Below are 8,931 nucleotides of genomic sequence, written 5' to 3'. Positions count from 1 at the left end.
GGAGAGCACGCGACACACAAGCGTCACTAACGCACTCGCGTCATAAGGATGCATTCAAAAGAAAAGAGAAGTGAACAGAAAGTCACGCGGGAGCGTGGCTAGAGGCGTGCCTTAGGCACAAACATGCCCACGTGAATGCGTGCCCTATGCATCCACGTCAAATTTCATATCCAGCCCTCCACGTGTGCGCGTCACCCACGCGCACGCATGACCCTGCAAAATCGACGTAAATAGGTGTATGGCAGCAAGTTGTGATGGAGTGGGGCTGGAACCATTCTAGAAGCACAAACCTTACCACGTGAATGCGTGTCCCACGCGTCTGCGTCGGTTTTCAAAATAACGCCTTTCACGCGTACGCGTCACTCACGCGCACGCATCACCCAAAATTTTGGCAAAATACAAACGAAATAGAAAGTCATGCGAACGCGAGGCTGCTCTTGCACTACTAGCCCAAATCAAGTCACGCGTCCGCGTCACTTGAAATTATCGCCAATCACGCGAACGCGTGATCCACGCGTCTGCGTCGCCTGCGCCGCATAACTTATCCAGATCAGCGCCAATTGTCTTATCTTTTCTTCCCCAAAACCCAATTCTTTCTTTCCCTTTCTTATTTCTTTCTTCTTCCTTCTTTCTTCTTTATTCTTTCTCACTTTTTACTTTCTTTTCCCCCTTCTTTCTTTTCCACATTTATAAACAATGTTTTTTTCTTTTCTTCTTCCCTCTTTACTTTTCCATTATTATTTTTATTTATGCTTTCTTCTTCTTTTTCTTTTTTACTTTCATTATATATATTTTTCTTTTTCTTTCTTTTTCTTTTTATTATCCTTTTCTTTGGTGTTAGAAATTTAATGACGTGATTGTTTTCTTCCATATGTTGCTTGTGGATTATTAAGAAATTATTTGACAATTATATATTACTTCTTAAAGGGTTGCTTGCATGTTCAATTTCATATTTTCAATAACATATTTACTATGCATGCTATGTATTTGTGAAAAAGCCCGTATGGTATGGTGCATTATTTTAAATTATTCTATTCTACTACTCTAATGCCTATTTTTCACAAAATCCCTTTTATATTTTATTGATTAAATATAATTGTCAATACAAACAGATTGTTAGTTTGAAAGAGTTGATAATCTAACTTGGACATTTAATGCTTGATCTATACTAATCATGCCTTTGCCGGCATGCCAATAAACATCTTGCATCTAAATGCCATCACATGCACTTGCTATATTTCCATTGATGAACTTTTCACATGTAGTCATGACCATGTGTTAACGACATCCTCCTTTACCGTGCATTGATTATCACCTATACCATCCCCTTCCTTGCTCTAATCCTTAGTTTTAAAAAGTTACTCTCTTCTTCCCTTTTCTGGATGGCCACCAAGAAAGGCAAGGAGAAAGCTACTCCCAAACCACCATCAAGGAGAGGAACAAAAAGAGCACTAGTGGCAGAGCCATCTTCAACAGCGGTGAAACCCTCAACAAAATAAATCAAGAGGATCATCAAGGTCGATGAAAAAGAGAAAGTCTTTCCAGCAAAGGACACTGCGCGGTTCACTAACCGCTACTACGAGCAGATGTTCCCCATCCTGGCTAAGAGGAATTATAACAATGAGCACCTTCTCATCCTCCCAACCCGCATTGTTGAAATTGTTGAGCCCTTCATTGAGCGAAGACAATGGGGATTCCTATAGAGACAGCCACGGCAGGTTAATCTATCATGGGTAGTTGAATTCTACTCCAATTTTCACATGCCAACCCTGCAGCCTGTCTATGTCCGTCAGAAGCAAGTCCCCATAACTGAAGAGGCCATTCAGCGAGCTTTAGATCTTCCCCCTGCTCCAGAAGGATTGGACGCATTCCAAGAAGCCTCACTCAAGCGCCGGACATACCAATTTGACTAGGACACCATTCTCAGAATTATCACACAACCTGGTAGCAGATGGATCTATGGATACCATCGATCCCGACCTAAGGGCATAATGGCTTCAGCACTTACCTTGGAGGCTCGAGTATGGGCACATATTATGTCCCACTACATTTTTTCGAGCTCTCACGAGTCCTCTTTCACTGCAGACATGGCCATTTTACTTTGGTGTATCCTTACAGACCAGCCTCTAAACTTACCAAGACACATTCAGGATACTATGGGACACGTACAGATTGCGGGCAATTTACTTTTTCCTACCTTGGTTTTAGATCTAGTCTCAGCAGCCAGAGTCTCCTACAGAGTTGGGGACACTAAAGCCATGATTCCACGGGATGATCAGTATGTCCCTAACGTGAAGTATATCAGACCTCCAGCAGCCACTACTAGCCAGCCTGTAGAACCGGCCTAAGATATTCCTTCCCCTTCCACATCACAAGCACCTTCAACAAACCAACTGCTCCATCAGATACTTGAAAGATTGGATCGGCAAGAACAAAAAGCAAAGCTAAGAGAGCGCCGTAACCAGCGCCGATTCACAAACCTCAAGGAGCTGCTTATGGGAAACCACAGACCTGAAGAAAACCCAAACACCCCGGACTCCACTTTATTTACCAGCACAGGGAGCCATGACGGTGCCGATTGTGGAGATACTGCTACCAGCCTCCCTTTGTTCCTGACTAATGGCACCGAGGACGGTGCAAAGTCTTAAGTGTGGGGAGGTCGATCAGTGCCTGACTTCCGGAGGTAATTTCTCTTTTTTAACACCAATAAAATAAGATATTTATTTCGTTTTCTTTTGTTAGAATAGGATAGATTTTATAGAAATAGGTTATTTGCATGCATGTTCTATTTGGTTGAAAATTAATAAGTTTCTTTTTAAGACCCTATTTTTGAAAAATTTTACTAATTTAATTCAAACCTTTTCTGTTAAATTTGTTTGAAGTTGTACTTGGAACATAGTTTAAAAAGCTAAGAATACACAACCTGTGAGATTTGAGCTTAAAGACATGGTTACACTATTTAACCATAAATATTTTATTCTTGTGTGTTTACTTCTCTATGATTGTAATCTATATTTTGTTCCATCGTATATGTCCAATATTTAATGTATTTAAATGCATGCATATGATTGAGGCCATTATTTTATTAACTCATTTATCCCAAATAAGCCTACCCTTTAAATCACCCTTGTCAGCCACTTTGAGCCTTTTAATCCCATTTGTTCTATATTTTACCACATCACTAGCCTTAAGCAGAAAAACAATTAAATACCCCAATTGAATCTTTGGTTAGCTTAAGTTAGAGATTGTATATTGATTAAGTATGGGAAAATCGTGGGAACATGGATTAATAAGGGAATGTGTTATGTTCTTACTTTGATAAAATATTGGGAATTTGGGTGCCTACTCATGTAAAACAGAAACATTAAAAAAAAATCCATGTGCATTATTGATATGTTATTTTTTTTGCTTTATTTATATAATTAAAAAAATCCAAAAATATTCAAGTAATTAAGTAATTAAATAAGGGGACAAAATTACACCAATGCTAAGTTAAGTTAAGGAAAGGATCAATGCATATGTGATACAAGTTAAAGAAAAGTTGATGCATGAGTATGTAATGCAAAAGTGGGAATTTTGGGTAGCTAGGCATGAATTTAAAAGGATAAAAAGTGTATGTATAGGTAAGAGCTTAGGTTATTCAAAGATTCAATTTATAGCTCACTTAGCCATATATATATACCCTCACCCTTACCTTAGCCCCATTACAACCTTGAAAAGACCTCATGATGTTTGCATTGGTACATTAAATATTTGTTGATTGGTTAGGTGAAGAACAAGGTTTAGAAAGCATGATTCGAGAAGAGTAGAGTGATTACCCTATACATTAGAGAGACTAGAGTGCACATACACCATTAGTGAGGGTTCAATGCTTGATTCTATGTTCCCTGCTTTCATGAGCTGTCTTCTTACAATTTTACCTGTTTTTACTGTATAATTTGAATTAGTGAAATTTGATTTATGTTTGTCTTAAAGAAATTATTTACTTTTAACCAAGTAGACAAAATCATATAGTTGCATTCATATACATAGGTTGCATTGCATTGCATGAGTCTTACTTTTCCCTACTCATTTATTTTATCTCCTTAAGCTAAGCATGTGGACATGCTAATGTTTAAGTGTGGGAAGGTTGATAAACCACTATTTTATGGTTTATATTGTGTTCAATTGAATGGTTTTATCAAGTCTTTACCCACTTATTCATATGATTAGCATGATATTACAATTCCTTCCCAAGTTTGGTTCTATGGTTGAAAACTTGCTTCCTAGAGATCTTTTATTTGTGTATTTTAATTCTCCTTTATACCATTCGATGCCGTGATCCGTGTGTTAAGTGTTTTAGGCTACATAGGGCAGGAATGGCTTAGAGAATGGAGAGGAAGCTTGCAAAAATAGAAGGAACACAAGAAACTAAGGAGATGACCAGCGAGCATCGACGCGCACGCATGGCTCACGCGTGCACGCGAAATGGAAAAAAGCGCAGTAACGCGTGCGCGTGCCTGACGCGTATACGTGGATTGGAGTCTGCACAAATGACGCGCACGCTTGGATAACGCGTACGCGTGACAAGGAAAATCGCTGAATGACGCGCAAGCGTGGACGACGCGTACGCATGACATGCGCGATCTGTAGAAATAACAGAATACGCTGAGAGCAATTTTGGGCCACATTTTGACCCAGTTTTCGGCCTAGAAACATAGATTAAAGCCAAGGAACATGCAGAGACTCAACACACATTCAGACACATTGACATACATTCTCATTAGGATTACTTTTAGTTTTAGATCTGAATCTGGAGAGAAACTACTCTTCCTCTAGGTTCTCTTTACATTTATAATTTATTAGTTTTATGCTTTTGGATATTGAAGAGTCATCACCTCCATTGAAGATATTATTCTAGTTTGTTTCCTAGTTCTTTACTCTTTTAATTATGGTTTATGTTATCTAGTTTGTCACTTACTCTTCCATATCCTTATTTACTTTATTTAGAGTTACAATTGGATTATTTTCATGGATTGTTGATAAAGAGGATTAGTTTTATTTTTAATTAATTTTCAATCTCTATTTTATTTAATTTAATTTATTATGTCTTCTTCTTATATTTTTCTGAGTATTATATTCATGTCAATGGAGTAGATTCCCAAACTTGACATGGGGGTTGATTGAAAAGAGACACTTGAGTTGGAATGCTCAAGTGCTTTGTTAAATTGGACGTTGTTGGCCAATTCTGTATTTACTAATGCTAGACCTTCCCAAGGGAGAGGACTAGGATTTGCGAATAAGAGTTAGCCCAATCACTTGACTTTCCTTTATTTAGTAAGGGTTAACTAAGTGAAAACAACAACCTCTTTATACTACACTTGAGAAGATTTCAACAAGGATAGAACTTCCAATTAATCATTCCCCCAGTTAAGGCTTTTTATATTAATAATAATTCTTAGTTTTTATTGCTTTAATTTACAATTATTTAATTGCTTATTATCCAACTCGAACTTTCTTGAAAACTCCTGATTAATAAATTAGCACCCATTTCTGCAACTCATTGGGAGACGACCTGGGACTCATACTCCCAGTATTTTTATTTCTAAATTTTGTGACAACTTTTCTAAATTCACAAGGCGGATCTTAGCTGGTTAAAAACTATACTCACAATGCATTCCATATATTGATTTCTTAATTAGCCGACTTCTGCCCTCTCGTCAGTACCCTTCATCAAGAACTTCTTGAATTGATGGTTCAATAAACTCACTATCTATGCCAGTCTCTACTTCATTGGAGTGTAGATTCCCATAATTATTTTCATCCCTTACAACCTCCTTTGTTTGTGCATCTTCCTTCTTTGTTGGTGCATCTTCCTCCTTTATTTTTGCATCTTTCTCTTCTTCCATAGTATCTTACATTATATCTCTTGGGAAGGAATTTGCTTGTTCCTCTTCCTGGGACTTGATAATCAACTGCACATCTTTCTCTACATTTTTGACACTTGTCTTTATATCATGTATGAATTCTTTCATGAAAAGCTCAAGATCTGATGGTATTTGATATGAATAAGGAGATGGTGGCTCTTGATACGAGTAAGAAAGAGATGATGATTCTTCATAAGAGTAAAAATATGATGGTTCTTGGTATGGGTAGGGAGATAGTGGCTCTTGATATGGGTAAAAAGATGATGGTTCTTGATATGGATAGAGAGGTGGTGGTTCTTGGTATGAATATGGAGATGATGGTTCTTGATATGAATATGGAGATGGTGGTTCTTGATAGTTGGAACATGGAGCACTGAAGTTTCTTTGGTTTTGACCTTGCCAACCAAAATTTGGGTAGTTCCCCCATTCATAATGATATGAATCACTCCTTGGGTGTGAGTAGTAACCCTTGTGATCTCTCTCCATTATTTTTCCTTAGTACAAAATACCAAACAGAATTAAACACACCATGTGGTAAACAGGCAAGCAAAGAGGAAAGAATATAAGGAAATTTAAACTCAATAAATAAAATAACTAGGGAGAATAAAACAACTAAAGGGACACCAAATTTAATTTCAGAAATTAAGAGAAATGAAAAAAAATAATGGTTTAATTGAATAAATCAAAATATTTTTTTTTGAAAAATTTTAAATAAAATTTAAATAAAATTAAAACTAAAACGCCTAATCTAAGCAATCAAACAACTAATAGTCGTCAATCACAGTCAATCCCCAGCAACGGCGCCAAAAACTTGGTGCGGAATTTATAACCCACAAACTAACCGGCAAGTGCACCGAGTCGTACAAAGTAATACCTCAGGTGAGTGAGGGTCGATCCCACGAGGATTGATGGATCAAGCAACAATAATTGAGTGATAGGCTTAGTCAGGCAAGCAGAAAATAGTGTTGAGAGTTCAAAAGCATTAAATGATAAATTCAGAATTTGAAGACAGGCAGGTGAATAGGTTGGGAATAAAATATGGAGAAAGCAGTTAAGGTTTCAGAGTTATCTATTTTTCTGGATTGACTTTTCTTATTAATTTATTTTAATCAGGCAAGATTTAATTTATGGCAAACTATATATGACTAGACCCTAATTCCTTAGACCTTTCTAGTCTCCTCTAATTCTCATCAATTGCCAATTCCTTGGACAATTAATTCCAATTAGAGGGTGAAGCTTAATTCTAGTTATTATGCCACAAAAACTCTAATTACCCAAATATAAAAAGATTATATGTCACGTATCCCGTTAAATTCAGATAATTAGAAGTTTAGGAGAAATTGTTTCCAAGCTGTTGTTCAAGTAAAGAGCTTTTCCAAGTTATACAAGAACTCAATTAGAAAGAGGGTCATACTTCCGTTCCACCCAAATTTATTAGATAAATAACAAAAATAATTCTTAAATTATAAATCAGTGCATGAATTAAAATAAAGAAAATAATAGAATCAATCCATACAAATAGACAGAGCTCCTAACCTTAACAATGGAGGTTTAGTTGCTTATGGTTCAGAGAGAAAATAAGGATTGTAAATTGGGCTGAGGTGGAATGAAAAGTTAACTCCTTCGAATCCCCCTCAGGGAAGTTCCTTTTATATCTAATCCTAATAAATTTAAAATCTAATTTTTAAAACTAAAACAATATCTTTTCCTAAATTAAGATTTAAATTTAAATCAGAATTAATTAAATAATCAAGTCTTTAATTGATAGATGGAGACCACTTGTTTCGTCCATTCTGCAGCTTCTAATCTGTGTTTTCTGGGCTGGAAATTGGGTAAAAACAGCCCAGAAATTGCCCCCAGCATTTTCTGCGTTTTCTGCACGTGGCGCATATCACGCGTACGTGTCAGTCACGTGTACACGTCGATGGTCTTCTTCGTGTGTCATGCGTACGCATCAGTCACGCATACGCGTCACCGTGCAAATCTTCAAATGACGCGTATGCGTCAGGTATTTGCACGCGTCGCCATGGAAAGCTCCAAATCACACGCACACGTCGTTCCTTGCTGTCATCTCCTTTAATTATTGTGCTGCAGAAACTCCATCAAATCCAGCCGAATGCTACTGATGAGCGGATAATTTATACGCTTTTTGGCATTGTTTTTGGTATATTTTTAGTAGGATCTAGTTACTTTTAGGGATGTTTTTATTAGTTTTTATGTTAAATTCACATTTCTGGACTTTACTATGAGTTTGTGTGTTTTTCTGTGATTTCAGGTATTTTCTGCTTGAAATTGAGGGACTTGAGCAAAAATCAGATTCAGAGGTTGAAGAAGGACTACTGATGATGTTGGATTCTAACCTCCCTGCACTCAAAGTGGATTTTCTGGAGCTACAAAACTCCAAATGGCACGCTAACAACGGCGTTGGAAAGTAGACATCCAAGGCTTTCCAGCAATATATAATAGTCCATATTTTGCCCAAGTTTAGATGATGCAAAAGGGCGTTGAACGCCAGTTCTACGCTGTAGTCTGGAGTTAAACGCCAGAAACAGTCACGAACCAGAGTTGAACGCCAAAAACATGTTACAACTTGGCGTTCAACTCCAAAAAGAAGCCTCTGCACGTATAAACTTTAAGCTCAGCCCAAGCACACACCAAGTGGGCCCCGGAAGTGGATTTATGCATCAATTACTTTCTTCTGTAAACCCTAGTAACTAGTTTAGCATAAATAGGACTTTTTACTATTGTATTTACATCTTCGGATCATCTTGGGACGTCTAGTTCTTAGATCATGGGGGCTGGCCATTCGGCCATGCCTGAACCTTTCACTTATGTATTTTTCAATGGTAGAGTTTCTGCACTCCATAGATTAAGGTGTGGAGCTCTGCTGTTCCTCATGATTTAATGCAAAGTACTAATGTTTTATATTCAATTCAACTTATTCCGCTTCTAAGATATCCATTCGCACCCAAGAACATAATGAATGTGATGATTATGTGACGCTCATCATCATTCTCACTTATGA

At 37.3% G+C, this 8,931-nt stretch overlaps 1 long non-coding RNA gene across 1 annotated transcript in view; it reads left to right on the top strand.

Annotated features, from left to right (window-relative positions):
- The window catches only part of LOC110263976, a 15,409-nt gene extending 11,645 nt beyond the window's left edge, over window positions 1–3,764 (top strand). The window contains exon 3 of the long non-coding RNA XR_002349701.1: window positions 3,721–3,764. This is a non-coding gene — a long non-coding RNA (uncharacterized LOC110263976). The remainder of the gene's footprint in view (window positions 1–3,720) is intronic.

This window comes from Arachis ipaensis, chromosome B06 (genome assembly GCF_000816755.2).
Source record: "Arachis ipaensis cultivar K30076 chromosome B06, Araip1.1, whole genome shotgun sequence".
In the NCBI taxonomy this organism is placed as follows: Eukaryota; Viridiplantae; Streptophyta; class Magnoliopsida; order Fabales; family Fabaceae; genus Arachis; species Arachis ipaensis.
The sequence above is the reverse complement of the archived record's forward strand: the minus strand, read 5'-3'. Positions and strand labels throughout refer to the sequence as shown.